Genomic DNA, 15548 nt, shown 5'->3' with positions numbered 1-15548 from the left:
GGCCTCCCTTTATCTTAAGATAACTCTCTTGACCACCAGATACTTTAAAACAGATATCACATAGAAATAAACCCAACCTGTTCAATTATAAATCCACTGACTCCTACAAAATATACACAAATTCTTTGAGTTCATACAGAATTAATATTGCCAGCTGTTCTCATCCAATCTTCCAAGCAAAATCTTACACTTATCCTTGCTTCTTCTTTTTTCATCTTTCCATATCCAACTAATCACCAAGTTAGATTCAATAGGAATAGAGCCTTCACTACCACTGTCATGTGTTGCTTTATTGTTTTGCTTGGTTGCTTGGGGCAGGAACCATTTCAGTAGCTTTGTAATTGGTCATTTTTCCTTTGCCTTTTAGGGGTAACACTTTTTAAAAAAATCCAGTGCCTACCACAGTACTTAATACACCAAGCTTAGGTGCTCAGTGTCAGTTTGGCCTCCCCTTCTCTCTCATTCTTAAGGCAAACTCACAGAAGTGGGTTTGGCACAACATGAAACTCATGACTAAATGAGCTGATTCTTCTTTTAAGGTTTTTCTTATCATGTAAGGATTTATTCTCTAAGATCCTTCTATGTTTCTTTTAGTTCACATACAATTAGTATTGTCATTAATTCTATAATTAATAGAAATACTAATTAAATAATTATAATCCATTAATTATAATTATTATAAATTAATTATATTCAATATTCAAAACAATATTGCTATGTTTCTAAGCCATCATAGTTTTCATCTTTAAGGGGCTGCAGAAACATCTCTGTTTTGTTATGTCCAATCAACAAACAGTTGAATCAACTCCCTTCAAACAAACATCAAGGATCTTTTATACAGTGTGCTCTTCTCCATCTCTCTGTGTAGAACTGAATCACACCAGCCACCAGGCAGACTGGGAAATGGTAGCAAATAACACTGTCATCTTCATTTTCTCAAATGAAAAAAATAATTGCGAAGCCAGCCAGTAGTTTTAACTTTGGGTAGTAATGTACCCAGCTTGCAACTGGGGTTCTGTGACTAAGGAAGAAGAAAGAAATATTGAGAGGCCACCAGCAATCTTTGTATGCCCAGTACCTAGCAAGCTATCTGGCCTACTGACAGGGCCCAGCAAAGGTTCTAAGATTGAAGGTTTCTTAATGTACTTTTAAAAAATAACTGATCTTTATTTGCCAAAGTGTTTCTGAACCACCAACCTTCCCTTTGTGACTTTTAAATCTGACCTATCTTCCATGTGTTGCTACTTACGAAGCCTTAGCTTACTTTCCAAAAGGGTTTTGTTTTGGTTTGTTTTCAAAGTGAAAATTAGGTTTGTTTCTGGAATCTTTGGCCTTCCACTTACGTTTTGTCTGGATCTCACTGTACTCACCATTTTTCCACTTCTCTTTAGTCATGCTCTCAGGATAGGATATGATGAGCACCATCAGCCTGATTAAGCTTAGAGTATGACTTTACTCAGAGTTAATGTATTATTAGGCTCCAAAGCCTTAAATTAAAGAAATCTCGAAATAGCAGAATTTCATGGCCAACATAATTGGTTAATGGAGGTATTTGTGGATGGGGTTGGGGTTACTCTGAAATCACAGCCTTCTCCCTGGCCTGCTCCCATCCTCAGGATGGGTCTGGTCTATACCTTGTAATGGTATTACTATTATAAACATTGATTATTTGACAGTCTTTTCTTCTGTTTGGAAATGCAAGGTAGACTGCACTCGTAGCCCAAGTGACTTCTGCTATCATGTTCAGATGGAGTTCAGTTTCCTTCAGTGGCTCCCAAATTTTTTATTTTAATTAGTCAATTCATATCCCTATTATTGGTGATGAATTACAGTACAAATATCTTGTTGACTAAATAAATTCTGAAACAAATTGGAGTCTGAAAGTGAATTTGTTTATAAATCTAGACCAAATTTGAATTAATTTGAAAAATGATAATGCTTAGGACAACAACATGAATTTTGAATATGTAATAATGAAATTAGACAACCTGAACAAACGTGATGTTAGAAAAAAAACAGGTTACATGAAGAAATAATAATGACCAGTGGATAAAATTCATGAAAGACATGCTGCTCATTTCGACTACTGATTTAAAATTTGAAATGGCAGCAAATCTTTATTTTCTCAAATGAATAAATAATTGAGGAGCCAGTTTAATTTATAAAGCATGCTGAGATTATGTCTAGTAGACTGCTTATATTGTCTTCTCAGAAAGCAGGATAAAAGATCTCCTCTATTACAATAAATATTTAAAAGAATTAATGCCACTGTTGGTTCCATATGTTTTTTTTCCATTAAGATTTTATGAACGTCTTTTCTTTTGTTCTATCCTTGGCCTTTTCTTGTGGGCAGAGGTTGAAAAGAGAGTCTTTATTCAAGAAAAAAGGCTACATAAAAAAAATTCCGGATGCAGTACTAGGAAAAATATATCCTTGGGCTCCTTACTTTTGTTTAAATATGATTGATTAAGTATTAATTTCAGATTTACAATGCTTCAATTGGCATTACCTGGTGATAAACCCTGTAAGTGAAGAGTAACAAGAAAAAATACTCAAACCATTACATTGACTTGATGCTGGCATAATTTTAAGTCAGTAAATTTCTCATTTTTATGTTAGCCAGATAGACATGGATTTGAATCTCAACATTGCTACTTACTCTAAGTGGTGTGGGCTAAATCTTTGATCCTCGTTCCCCATTTGTAATGTAAAAATGGTCTGACTTAACTTATGGAGATGGTCTGATGGTTAAATGGGATGCTTTTTGTAAAATATAGGTATTCCATAAATACTAAGACCCTTGAAGCTCCCATCTTCAACCAGGTCTTCCTTTCCTCACAGATAAGCAATATTCCTGATATTTAAACAAATAAACATATCTTATATAGTTAAATGCATGATATCCACATCAAAGTAGGTCTTTTAGGAGACTGCCCACTTTCTAGTGATATATACAACATTCAAACGGTATCTTTAGCTGCTGTTTGAAAATTCATTTCTAGTCGTTCTCCACACAAGTAAACCAGTTTTATTACTTCAAGACTGTAACATTTTTAGCAAGAAGAAAAGAGTAAACTTATATAACCAAGTTTATTAACCTTCTTCAGGTGTGTGTGTGTGTGTGTATGTGTGTGTGTGTGTGTGTGTGTGTGTCTGTATTCCCATCTCTTTTTCCCTGGGACTTCAAAGATGTATGTGTTATAAAACTTGATAATGCCTCCAACTCATTATGACTTCATTTTTTCAGTCTTTTTTTTTCCCCTCTGTGTTTTGGTTTGGATAGTTTCTATTTCTATCCCTTCTAGCTTACTGATCTTTTTTTCTATAGTTTCTAATCAATTATTAATGCCATTCAGTGTATCTTTTATTACATATATTGTACTTTCACTTCTGGAAGTTCCATTTGCTCTTATTTCTAGTTTTGTCCCTACTACTCCCAAAGGCATAGAATTACCTATATAATCTAATGTTACAACTTAAACTTGTTTCAATTATTTTGTACTCTTATTGGAATTTGTTACTCTTCTTTGAATACTGATCTTAGACCTCCCTTGTTAGTACAAATCCTCTCTGGAAGAAGTACTGCTTCTTCATATTATCTATCAGTGCTGTAATAATACACATTTGGATGCAATTTTATTAATGTCTTTCTTGTGTAGTAGATTGTATATTCCATGTGGGTAGGGAATTACATTTATTTTTGACCAATGATACTTCTTCAACACTTAGCACATTGCACTGCCTGGCATATCGTTGGCACTCAAATATTTCAATAACACTTCCAAGAAACTGAAACACCTAAAAATGTATACTCAAATGAAGCCTACGTGAGGCCTTCAGATTTAAAAAGATTTAAATTCAGATTTTAAAAGCTCCAGAGTTAATAGTGAATAGCCTCACATGGAATGATCATGACCATCATGGATGATGACGTCTGATTTTATAATTTTTCAGAGCTTGAAAATTGTAAATTGTAAAAGTCCTATAAGGCATATATCCAACTTATTCATAGATTCTGCTGTTTGTGAAGTACATTTCTCTCAATTAAAAAAGCAGACAGCTGTAAGAAACCATATAATATATGCATAATCACATTTCCATGTAGTCTTTTGGAAATACACAGAATTTTAACTTTCTCTCATGAAGAAGTAAAACTTTCTTCGCAGGAAATCAAGAAAGGTCTTATGCTACTTAATTAGTCTTTGTTTTAGATGACCAAGCTAAATTTTAGACTTTAGAATTGCCAGTAAAGACCATTATTATAATGATGTACCATGCCATTACATTACATCATACAATGCCATTACAATCATGAGTATTACCACCACCCCTGCCATTTACTGAATATCTGTTAATGCTCAGGTTAGTACTGTATCCATATATACTATTTGCAATCATTAGAAAATTCCTACATGGTTGGTATTATCTCCATTTTGTAGTCTTGGACAGTGAGACCTAGAGTTGCTAGTAACTTGCCCAAGATCACACACCTAGCAAGTGTCCAAGTTGGTATTTAAATCAACCAATAAAGATCAGAAGGATTAGGTTTTATTTTTCCTGGTAGCATGCACATAACATAAAATTTACCATTTTAACCAACTTAAAATGTAAAATTTAGTGATATTTAGCGCATCATAATATTGTGCAATCATCATCAGTATCTAGTTCTAGAATATATTCATCACCCTAAAAGGTAACTGTATACCTGTTAATCAGTCATTCCCCATTTCCCCATTTGATTTTGAGTATTAACTTTGTAAACTGCAATTTTTCATTTCTATAGATTAAGGGGGTACATGTGCAGGTTTGTTACATGGATATATTATATAATGGTGAGGTTTGGGCTTCTAGTGTACCTACCACCTGAATAGGAAACATTGTATCCAGTAGGAAATTTTAATCCTCATCCCTTTCCCTCCTTGCTCCCTTTGGAGTCCCCAAGTATCTATTATTTCTATATTTAAGTTCACATGTACATACTGTTTAGCTCCCACTTGTAAGTGACAACATGCAGAATTTGATTTTCTGTTTCTGAATTATTTCACTTACGATAGTGGCCTCCAGTTTCATCCATGTTGCTGGGAAAGACATGCTTTTATTCTTTTTTATGACTACATAGTATTCCACGGTGTATATGTACCACATTTTTTAATGCAGATATCTGTTGACAGACACTTAGGTTGATTCCATGACTTTGATGAATAGTGCTGAAATAAACATAGGAGTGCATATGTCTTTTTGGAGAATGACTTTTTTTCCTTTGGGTAGATACCCAGTAGTGAGTGGGATTGCTGGGTTGAATAGTAGTTCTACTTTTAGTTTTTAATGAAATCTCCATGTTGTTTTCCATAGGAGTTGATCTAATTTACACTCCCACCAACAGTGCATATGTGTTCCCTTTTCTCAACATCCCCACCAGCATCTGTTGTTATTCATTTTTTAATAGTAGCCATTCTGACTGGTGCGAGATGGTATCTTATGGTGGTTTCAATTTGCATTTCTCTGATGATTAGTGATGTTAAGCATTTTTTATACGTTTGTTGGTCATTGGTATGTCTTCTTTTCAAAAATGTCTCCTCATGCCAGTTGGCCTACTTTTAAATGGAGCTATTTAGTCTTTTCTTGTTAAGCTGTTTGAGCTCCTTATAGATTCTGGATATTAGTCCTTTGTTGGATACATAGTTCACAAATATTCTCTTTCATTCTATAGGTTTTCTGTTTACTTTGTTATTTCTTTTGTTAAGTTTTTAGATTAATTAAGTCGCCTTTGTCGATTTTTTGTTTTTATTGCATTTTCTTTTGAGGTTTTAGCCATAAATTTTTTGCCTAGGCCGGAAGAATTTTTCCTAGGTTTTCTTGAGTTTTTCTAATTTTATGTCTTAAGTTTAAGTATTCCATCTATCCCGAGTTAATTTTTGTATATGGTGAGAAATATCATTCTAATTCTATGCTTATACATATGGCCATCCAATTTTCCCAGCACCATTTAATGAATAGGTATCCTGAAACTTTTCTGCAGTTGTTTATTTGTTGTAATATATTTTGGTGGAAATTTTAAAGGATTGTCTATATGTAAGATCATGTCACCTGTGAAGAGAGATTGATTTACTTCTTCCTTTTCAATTTGGATAACTTTATTTCTGTTTCTTTTGTAATTGCTCTTCTCAGAACTATCAATACAGTATTAAAAAGCAGTGGGAAAAAACGGTTATCCTTGTCTTGTTCCTAATCTTAGAAAGATTGCTTTCAGTATTTCACTACAAGTATGATACTAGGCTTGAGTTTCCCCCAGATGCTCTTTATCATGTTGAGAAAGTTCCTTTCTATTTCTAATTTGCTGAATTTTATTTTAATCATGAAATTCTGCTAGATCTTGCCACATGCTTTTTCTGTATCTGTTGAGACTCAGGTGTTTGTTTTTCATTCATTCAATTACTGTGGTTTATTACATTAATTGATTTTCATATTTTACCCATTTTTTGACTGGATCATATTTTGAAACTTGCTTTCCTTCTTGGGATACATTATACTTGGTCATGTTGCATAATTCTTTTAATATGCTGCATTTTTTTTGATTTGCTAGTATTTTATTGAGAAAATTTGAATTTATATTTAAATGAACACTGGCCTGTGGTTTTCATTTATTGTGATGTCTTTGTCTGGCTTTAGTGTGAGAATAATGATGGCTTCATAGAATGAGTTAGGAGGTGTTCCCCCTCTTATTGTTTAGAAGACTTTGAGAAGGACCGACGTTTATACTTTAAATTTTGATAGAATATTTACCAATAAATCCATGTGGTTTTGGGCTTTTCTTTCTTATATGTTGTTTGCTTGTGGATTCAATTTCTTTACATGTTGTAGTTCTATTCACACTTTCTATTTCTCCTTGAGTTTATTTTGATAGGATATATGTCTCTAGGATTTTGACTCTTCTCACATTTTCTTGTAGATGGGTGTAATAATGATTTATCAATTTATTAATCTCTCCTATGAATAAACATTTGATTTTCTGTATTATGTTTCTATTTTCTATTTCATTGATATCTGCCCTCATCTTCACCATTTCCTTCTTCTGAAATTATCGAGTTTCATTTGTTTTTCTCTTTCAAGTCCCTTAAAGAGGTAAGTTAAGTTATTGATCTGAGATCTTTTAAAATATATATATATATATATATATATATATGCCAGATCTTCTCATTATCTTTGTTAATCTAGCTAGGAGTCTATCAATCTTATTTATTTTTTCAAAAAACCAACTCTTGGTTTTGTGGATTTTTTTTTGTATAAATTTTAGAATCTCAATTTCATTAAGTTATTTAACTTTAGTTATTTCTATTAAATAACTTTAGTTATTTCTTTTCTTCTGCTAGCTTTGGGATTGGTTTGTTCTTTTTTTTTTCCATTTCCCTTAGGTGCAAAGTTAAATTGTTAATTTGAGACTTTTGTAACTTTTTGATGAAGATACTTAGGGCTATAAACTTTCCTCTCAACACTGATTTGGCAGCATCTTAGAGATTGTGGTAAGTTGTGTCCCTATTTTCATTAATTTCAATGAATATTTTTTATTTCTGCCTTAATTTATATGTTCACTCAGGAGTTTTTCAGGAGTCAGTTGTTTAATTTCCATATATTTGTGTTGTTTTGAGATACTTTGGTATTGGTTTTTATTTTTATTACACTGTGGTCTGAGAATGTACTTGGAATGATTTCAAGTTTTTTGGATTTATTGATGCTTGTTTTATGACCAAACATGTGCTAGCTTATAATATGTTCCACGTGCAGATGAAAAGAGTGTATATTTCATGGTAGTTGGGTGGAATCTTCTGTTGATGTCTTATGAGATACAACTAGTCAAGTGTAAAGTCTAAGTCCAGAGTTTCTTTGTTATTTTTTTGCCTCAATGGTTTCTCTAATGCTGCCAGTGGAGTGCTGAAATCTGCCACTATTATTGTGTTATTGTCTGTGTCTTTTCATAGGCCAATAAGAACCTGTTTTTATCAATCCAGGTGCTCCAGTGTTGAGTGTGTATGTATTTAAGATAGTTAAGACTTCTTGTTGGATTGTACTCCTTATCATTATATAATGCCCTTCCCTGTCTTTCTCAATTTTTATTGGTTTAAAAATAGGTTTTATCTCATATTAGAATAGCGATTTCTGCTCTTTTTTGTTTTCTGTTTGCACAGTAGATCTTACTCCACCATTTTACTTTGAGCCTATGGGCGTTACTGTATGTGATAGGTCTCTGGGTGACAATGAGTAGCTGAATCTTATCTTTTTATTCAGCCTGACACTCTGTGTGTTTTAAATGAGGCATTTAACCCATTTATATTCAAGGTTAATATTAATACATGTGATTTTGATCCTGTTAGGGTTTTGTTAGCTGGTTGTTATATAGACTTGATTGCATAGTGGCTTTATAGAGGTGGTGGGCTATGTGCTTAAGAGTGCTTTTGTGGTAGCATGTATCATTCTTTTGAATCCAGGTTTTGCATTTTCTTAAGGACCTCTTGTAGGCTAGTCTAGTTTAAACATATTCATCAGCATTAACTTGTCAGAGAAGAATTGTATTTCTTCTTCACTTACTAAGCTTAGTTTGGTAGTATATGAAATTCTAGGTTGGATTTTTTTTCCCCTATGAACACTAAAAATAGGTTCCCAATCTCTACTGGTTCATAAGGTTTCTGCTAAGGGAGCTGCTGCTAACCTGATGGGGTTCCCTCTGTATATGACCTGTCTCTTCTCTTCGCTGCATTTAAGAGTTTTTCTTTTGCATTTACCTTGGTGAATTGGATGACTATATGTCTTGTGAGTAGTTGTCTTGTATTGTATCTGACTGGGGTTCTCTGTGTTTTTTGGACTTGCATGTCAACCTCTCCAGTGAGATTAGGAAACCATACAAATACATAGAAATTAAACAATTTGCTCCTGAAGGACTTTTCAGTAAAGAATAAATTTAAGGTAGAAATCAAGAAATTTATTGAAATGAATTAGAACCAAAATACAGCATACCAGTATCTCTGGAACATAGCTAAAAAGTGTTAAAAGGAAAGGTTATAGCACTAAATGATCACATCCTAAAGTTAGAAAGACGTCAAGTATCTAGAAAAACAAGAACAAACTGACTTCAAACATAACAGTAGACAATAAATAACTAAAATCAGAGCTGAACTGAATGAAATTGAGGCATGAAAAATCATACAAAACATCAGTGAACCCAAGGTGGTTCATTGAAAGAATAAATAAGGTAGACCATTAGCTGGACCAATAATGAAAAAAAGGGAGAAGATCCAATGAAACTCAATCAGAATTGACAGAGACCCTAGAGAAAGACAAGAAACCTCTCAGAGGCTATAATGAACCCCTGTATTCAGACAAACTAGAAAACATGGAAAACCTAAAAAAAAAAAAAAAAGAAAAGAAAGAAAAGAAAAGAAAAAAGAGAAATGAATATATTCCTGGGAACCTACAACCTCCCAAGATTGAACCAGGAAGAAGTTGAAATGAGAAATAGACCAATAGTATGTTATAAAATTGAATCTGTAATAAAAAACCTACCAACTAGAAAAAGCCCAGAAACAGAAAAATTCACAGTCAAATTCTACCAAACATATAAAGAAGTGTTGGTGTCATTTCTACTGAAGCTATTCAAAAAATTGAGGTAGAAGGACTCTTTCCTAACTCATTCTATGGGGCCACAATCATTTTGATACTAAAACCTGGCAGAAACACAAGACACACACACACAAAAAAAGAAAACTTAAGGCCAGTATCCTTGATTAACATAGCTGTAAAAATCCTCAACAAAAATTTCAGGATACAAATTCAATATACAAAAATCATACTATTTCTATACATCAGCAATGTTCAAGCTTACTGCCAATCAATAATGCAATTCCATTCACAACTATCACAAAAGGAATATAATACCTAGAGCTAACCAGGGAGGTGGAGAATCTCTATGAGAAATACAAAACACTGCTAAAAGAAATCATGGATAACATAAATAAATGGAAAACCACTCCATGCCCATGTAAAGGAAATGGCCATACTACACAAAGTACTTTAAAGATTCAATGTTATTCCTGTCAAACTACCAATGACATACTTCACAGAATTAGAAAAATCTATTCTAAAATTTTACATGGAACAAAAGAGAACCCAAATATTCAAAACAATCCTAAACAAAAAGAACAAAACTAGTGGCATCACATTATCTGACTGAAAACTATATTACAAGAATACAGTAAACAAAACAATGTGGTACTGGCACAAAATCGATACCTAGGCAAATAGAACAAAATAGAGAGCCTAGTAATAAGGCCATATACCTACAACCATCTGATCTTTAACAAAGCTGACAAATACAAGCAATGGAGAAGGGACACCCTATTCAATAAATGATAATGGGGGAGCTGACTAGCCATATGCAGAAGATTGAAACTGGATACCTTCCTTAGGCTATATACAAAAATCAACTGAACATGGATTAAAGATTTAAATGTGACAAAAGAAAAACTTCAGCCAAATTAAATTTAAAGGAGTTTAATTGAGCAATGAAGGATTTGTGAATTGGGCAGTCCCGAAAGTCACAGAAGATTCACAGAGACCCCAGGAGTGCCTTGTGGTCAGAACAAATATATAGACAAAAAAGTTAAAGTGATGTACAGGAATTTGAAATGAGGTACAGAAACAGTGAAACTGATTACAGCTTGGCATTTGCCTTATCTGAATGCAGTTTGAACATTCAGCAGTTTATAAGTAGCTGAAGTATGGCTGCAGGGATTGGCCAACACTCAGATATTGTTACAGGTATATACCATTAAGTTAGATTTTCAATTTTGTCTGACTGTCCATAAAGTTAAAGTTCATCCACAAGGACTCAAATATAGAAGTACAGAATCCTTCTCAGGCCATATTTAGTTTGCTTTAACAAATGTAAAACCTAAAACTATAAAAACTCTTTAAAAAAGTCTAGGAAATACCATTCTACACATAGGCCTTGGCAATTATTTCATGACAAAGATGCCTAAAACAATTGCAACAAAAGCAAAAATTGACAAATGGAACCTGATTAAACTAAAAAGTTCCTGCACCACAAAGGAAGCTATCAAAAAAGTAAACAGACAACTTACAGAATGAGAGACACTATTTGCAATCTTTGCATCTGCCAAATGTCTAATTTCCAGAATCTATAATAAACTTTAATATTCATGCAAAAAATAAAACAACCCCAGTGAAAAGTAGGCAAAGGACATGAACAGACCCTTTTCAAAAGAAGACATACATACTGCCAGGAAGCAAATGAAAAAAATATTCAACGTCACTCATGATTGGATAAATGCAAATCAAGACCATCTCACACCAGTCAGAATGGTTATTATTAAATAGTTCAAAACAACAGATGCTTGTGAGTTTTCAAAGAAAGGGGTATGCTTATACACTACTGGTGAGAATGTAAATTACTTCAGCCCCTGTGGATAGTGGTTTGGCAATTTCTCAAAGAACTTCAGAGAACTACCATTCAACCCCAAAATGTCATTACTGGGTAAATACCCAAAGAATATAAATTGTTCTATCATAAAGATACATGCATGTGTATGTTCACTGCAGTAAGAGTCACAATATCATAGACATGGAGTCCACCTAAACGCCCATCAATGGTAGACTGGATAAGGAAAATATGGTACATATTTTCCATGGAATATTATGCAGCCATAAGAAAGAACAAGATTCTGTCCTTTTCAGCAACATAGATGGAGCTGTAGGTCATTATCCAAAGCAAATGAACATGAGAAAAGAAGACTAAATACTGCATGTGCTCACTTATAAGTTGGAGCTAAGTATTGAGTACATATGGACACACAGAGGAGAACAATGCACATTGGGACCTACTTGAGGGTAGAGGATGGAAGGAGGAGCGAGGATCAAAAAACTACCCATTGGAACTATGCTTATCACCTGGGTGATGAAATAATAAAAAACCAGTGCCATGCAATTTACCTATATAAGAAATCTACACAGGTATCCCTGAAAGGAAAATAAAAGTTTAAAAATATATATGTAATCTGCTGAATTTCTGCTCTCGTGAAATTAATGAATTTGCTGAGTCCTACACCTTAATTACATCTTCATTTCCCCCCCAGTATTGAAATACAATGTGTAACTTCTGTTTACTGGTAAAAATACTGTCCATTTCTCTCTAATCAATCAACTTTCTAATAAAGTTATTTAGCATTAAATGATATGAATTTAATTTCTCTAATTGATTTAGGATTTGCCAAGTTTATTGTTTTGTCTAGAGTCATTTTTTTTTTGAGACAGAGTCTCATACTATTGCCCAGGCTGCAGTGCAGTGGCATAATCTCAGCTCACTGCAACCTCTGCCTCCTGGGTTCAAGCAATTCTCTGCCTCAGCCTCCAGAATAGCTGGGATTACAGACGCCAGCTACCACGTCCAGCTAATTTTTGTATTTTTAGGAGAGATGGAATTTCACCATCTTGGCCAGGCTGGTCTTCAACTCCTGACCTAATGATCCACCTGCCTCAGCCTCCCAAAGTGTTGGGATTACAGGTGTGGGCCACCACGCCCAATCTGTCCAGGGTCGTTTTTAATAACCAGTACTTCCTAACAAATTTGTCAATTTCATCTAATTTTTTCAATTTCATTGGTATAAAATTATTCACAGCATTTTTAATTAGCTTAGTAATATAGGATTTATAGTGATGGATACTCTTTTGGACCTGATATTGGTAATTTGTGTTTTTATTAAAAATATTTTTCAATCTAGTTAGAGATTTACCAAAATTATTATTTTCAAAAAAGCAGACTTCAGTGACATTGATTTTTTTTCTCTATTATTTTTCCAATTAATATGTCATTTATTTTGTTATTACCTCTATTATCTCCTTCCACTTTCTTCTTTGGGTTTAATTTGCTTTTTTTTTGCTCAATCTTTTGAGATGCAAATTCAGGTCACTTATATTAGAACTTTCCTATTCCTAACATAATAATTCAAAGCTATACTTTCCCTGTAATTACTGCTTTAGCTACATACCATAAATGTTAATATGATTTTTTGTTATTCATTTCAAAATAGTTCCTAAATTACCTTGATATCTCTTGTCTCTTGTATTGCTTTTGCTCATTATTAATTTAACCAGTATTCAGTGTTTGTCTAGTTACATTATTGACTTCTAGTGTGATTTTTTTGTGGTAAGAGAAAATAGTGTATTATTTAAATCTTTCTAAAATTATTTAGACTTGTTTTATCACTGAACATGTGATCTTAATATAACATATGTCACTGAAAAGAAGGTGCTAGCCTACCATAGTAAAGGTGCTGTGTTCTATAAATATTAATTAAGTCATTGTAGTTGACAGTGCTATTCAGAACTTCTATGCTGAACCACAGAACTTCACAATGTGAATGTATTTTCTTCCTTCCTCCCTTCCTTTCTTTCCTTTTTTCTTTCTTTCTTTTTTGACAGACTCTCACTCTGACACCTAGGCTGGAGTCCAGTGGCATGATCTCGACTCACTGCAAATTATGCCTTTCAGGTTCAAACAATTCTCCTACCTCAGTCTCCCCAGTAGCTGGGATTACAGGCACCCACCATCATGCCCAGCTAATTTTTTTCTATTTTTGGTAGAGATGGGGTTTCTCCATGTTGGCCAGGCTGGTCTTGAACTTCTGACCTCATGATCTGCCTGCCTCGGTCTCCCAAAGTGTTGGGGTTACAGGCATAATAAGCCACCACACCCTGACATGAATGTGTTTTCAGATAGGGTCTTAAAAAGGGTAATTAAAAGAAAATGAGTGCATTAGGATAGGTCCTAATGCAGTATGTCTGATGCCCTTTTAAGAAGAGGAAATTAGGATATAGACACTTACAGAAGGAAGACCGTGTGAAGGCAAAGGAAGGAGACCACCATCATCTAGCCAAGGAAAGAGGCCTCAGAAGAAACCAATTCTGCTGACTCCTTGATCTAGAATTGTGAGAAAACAAATTTTTGTTGTTTAAGGCATCTTGCTCATGGTACTTTGTTATGGCAGCCCTAGCAAACTAAAAAAGTAGGTTTCAGTCTACCTTTTAACCATTTGCTTTTTTTCCTTTTTTTGTTTTATTGTCCCTCTATTACTTTTGTCCTGACTTTTATAAGATTTTTTACTTTATTTTCAGGATCGCATTTTAATTTTCTTATTGAGTTTTTAGCTAGACTTTGCAGTTTTAAAAATTTTCCTCTAGAGATTCCAATATACATCCTTTACTTTTTATAGTTAATTTTCATGAATATCACTTTACTTCACATAAAATGTACAAATCTTACGGCCGGGCGCGGTGGCTCAAGCCTGTAATCCCAGCACTTTGGGAGGCCGAGGCAGGTGGATCACGAGGTCGAGAGATCGAGACCATCCTGGTCAACATGGTGAAACCCCGTCTCTACTAAAAATACAAAAAATTAGCTGGGCATGGTGGCTCGTGCCTGTAATCCCAGCTACTCAGGAGGCTGAGGCAGGAGAATTGCCTGAACCCGGGAGGCGGAGGTTGCAGTGAGCCGAGATTGCGCCATTGCACTCCAGCCTGGGAAACAAGAGCGAAACTCCGTCTCAAAAAAAAAAAAAAAAAAAAAAAAAAAAAAAGTACAAATCTTACAACACTCTAGGATCATATGCCCCATTTCTTCTATTATTCTAGAGTTGTTGTTATATCTATTAAATCTACTTACATTATAACACTGCAAAGCAATATTATACATTTACCTTTAAATAGTTACACATATTAATAAAAAATAAAGAGGAAAGGAAGCCAAAATAATAGCGATTTGCATGTACTATGGCACTTATCATTAATGATATTCTTTATATTCACACTGCTTTATGTACCACACAATCAACTGCAATAGATCCTAGGATATGATCCACCAAAGCAGAAACTTACTTCATGGAACTACCCACCTTCCCTCTTCTGAGCATGAACTACTACCAGAATCTTTTGCTTCCATTGACAATCCAGTACCTCCAGGTATTTGGTTTTTATATTTGGTTTATATTTCATAATTATTTTCTGCAAGTGACTTCCATCTGGTAGGGTCTTAGTGTGTCATCATAGAAATCCTCCAGATAGTTTTACTTGGATGAAGTATTGGGTTTGAGTAGACCGCTGTAATAAACAGGGAGTATAGAGTTAATTTTTTATGTGAAAGTTTATTAAATAGCAGGCTGGTGGGGGGTTGTGCTAAATTTATAAGGTCATGAAGAGTAACCATAGAATGTCAAGCTACTGTTATATTCTTTAAGTATACCTGTATGATTAACTTAATTAAAGTAGTATACAAAAAGTCACTTGTGAAAATATTTATGTTTGAATAGAATCTGTACGGATATGTATTATTCTCCCCAGTGTCTATGAAAAAAAACTTCAAGAAGAAACATAAAGGAATTACTAAACAAACTTTCCTTCTTCTTGCAGCAACCAACATTCGGGCAAGAGCAGCAGGTAGCCAGCAAATTGAAATTCAGTAACTGATTTTCTATTTCACAGACCAT

General features: G+C 34.0%; 1 long non-coding RNA gene across 1 annotated transcript in view; it reads right to left on the bottom strand.

Annotated features, from left to right (window-relative positions):
* Positions 1-15548, bottom strand: part of LOC141582861 (uncharacterized) — a 294061-nt gene that overhangs the window by 69383 nt on the left and 209130 nt on the right. The window contains exons 4-5 of the long non-coding RNA XR_012515767.1: positions 14958-15162; positions 13893-13987 (exon numbers count right to left, since the gene is read on the bottom strand). This is a non-coding gene — a long non-coding RNA (uncharacterized LOC141582861). The remainder of the gene's footprint in view (positions 1-13892; positions 13988-14957; positions 15163-15548) is intronic.

This window comes from Saimiri boliviensis, chromosome X, assembly GCF_048565385.1.
Source record: "Saimiri boliviensis isolate mSaiBol1 chromosome X, mSaiBol1.pri, whole genome shotgun sequence".
Classification (NCBI taxonomy): domain Eukaryota; kingdom Metazoa; phylum Chordata; class Mammalia; order Primates; family Cebidae; genus Saimiri; species Saimiri boliviensis.
Note: the sequence above shows the minus strand (reverse complement) of the source record. Positions and strands in the feature narration are given on the sequence as shown.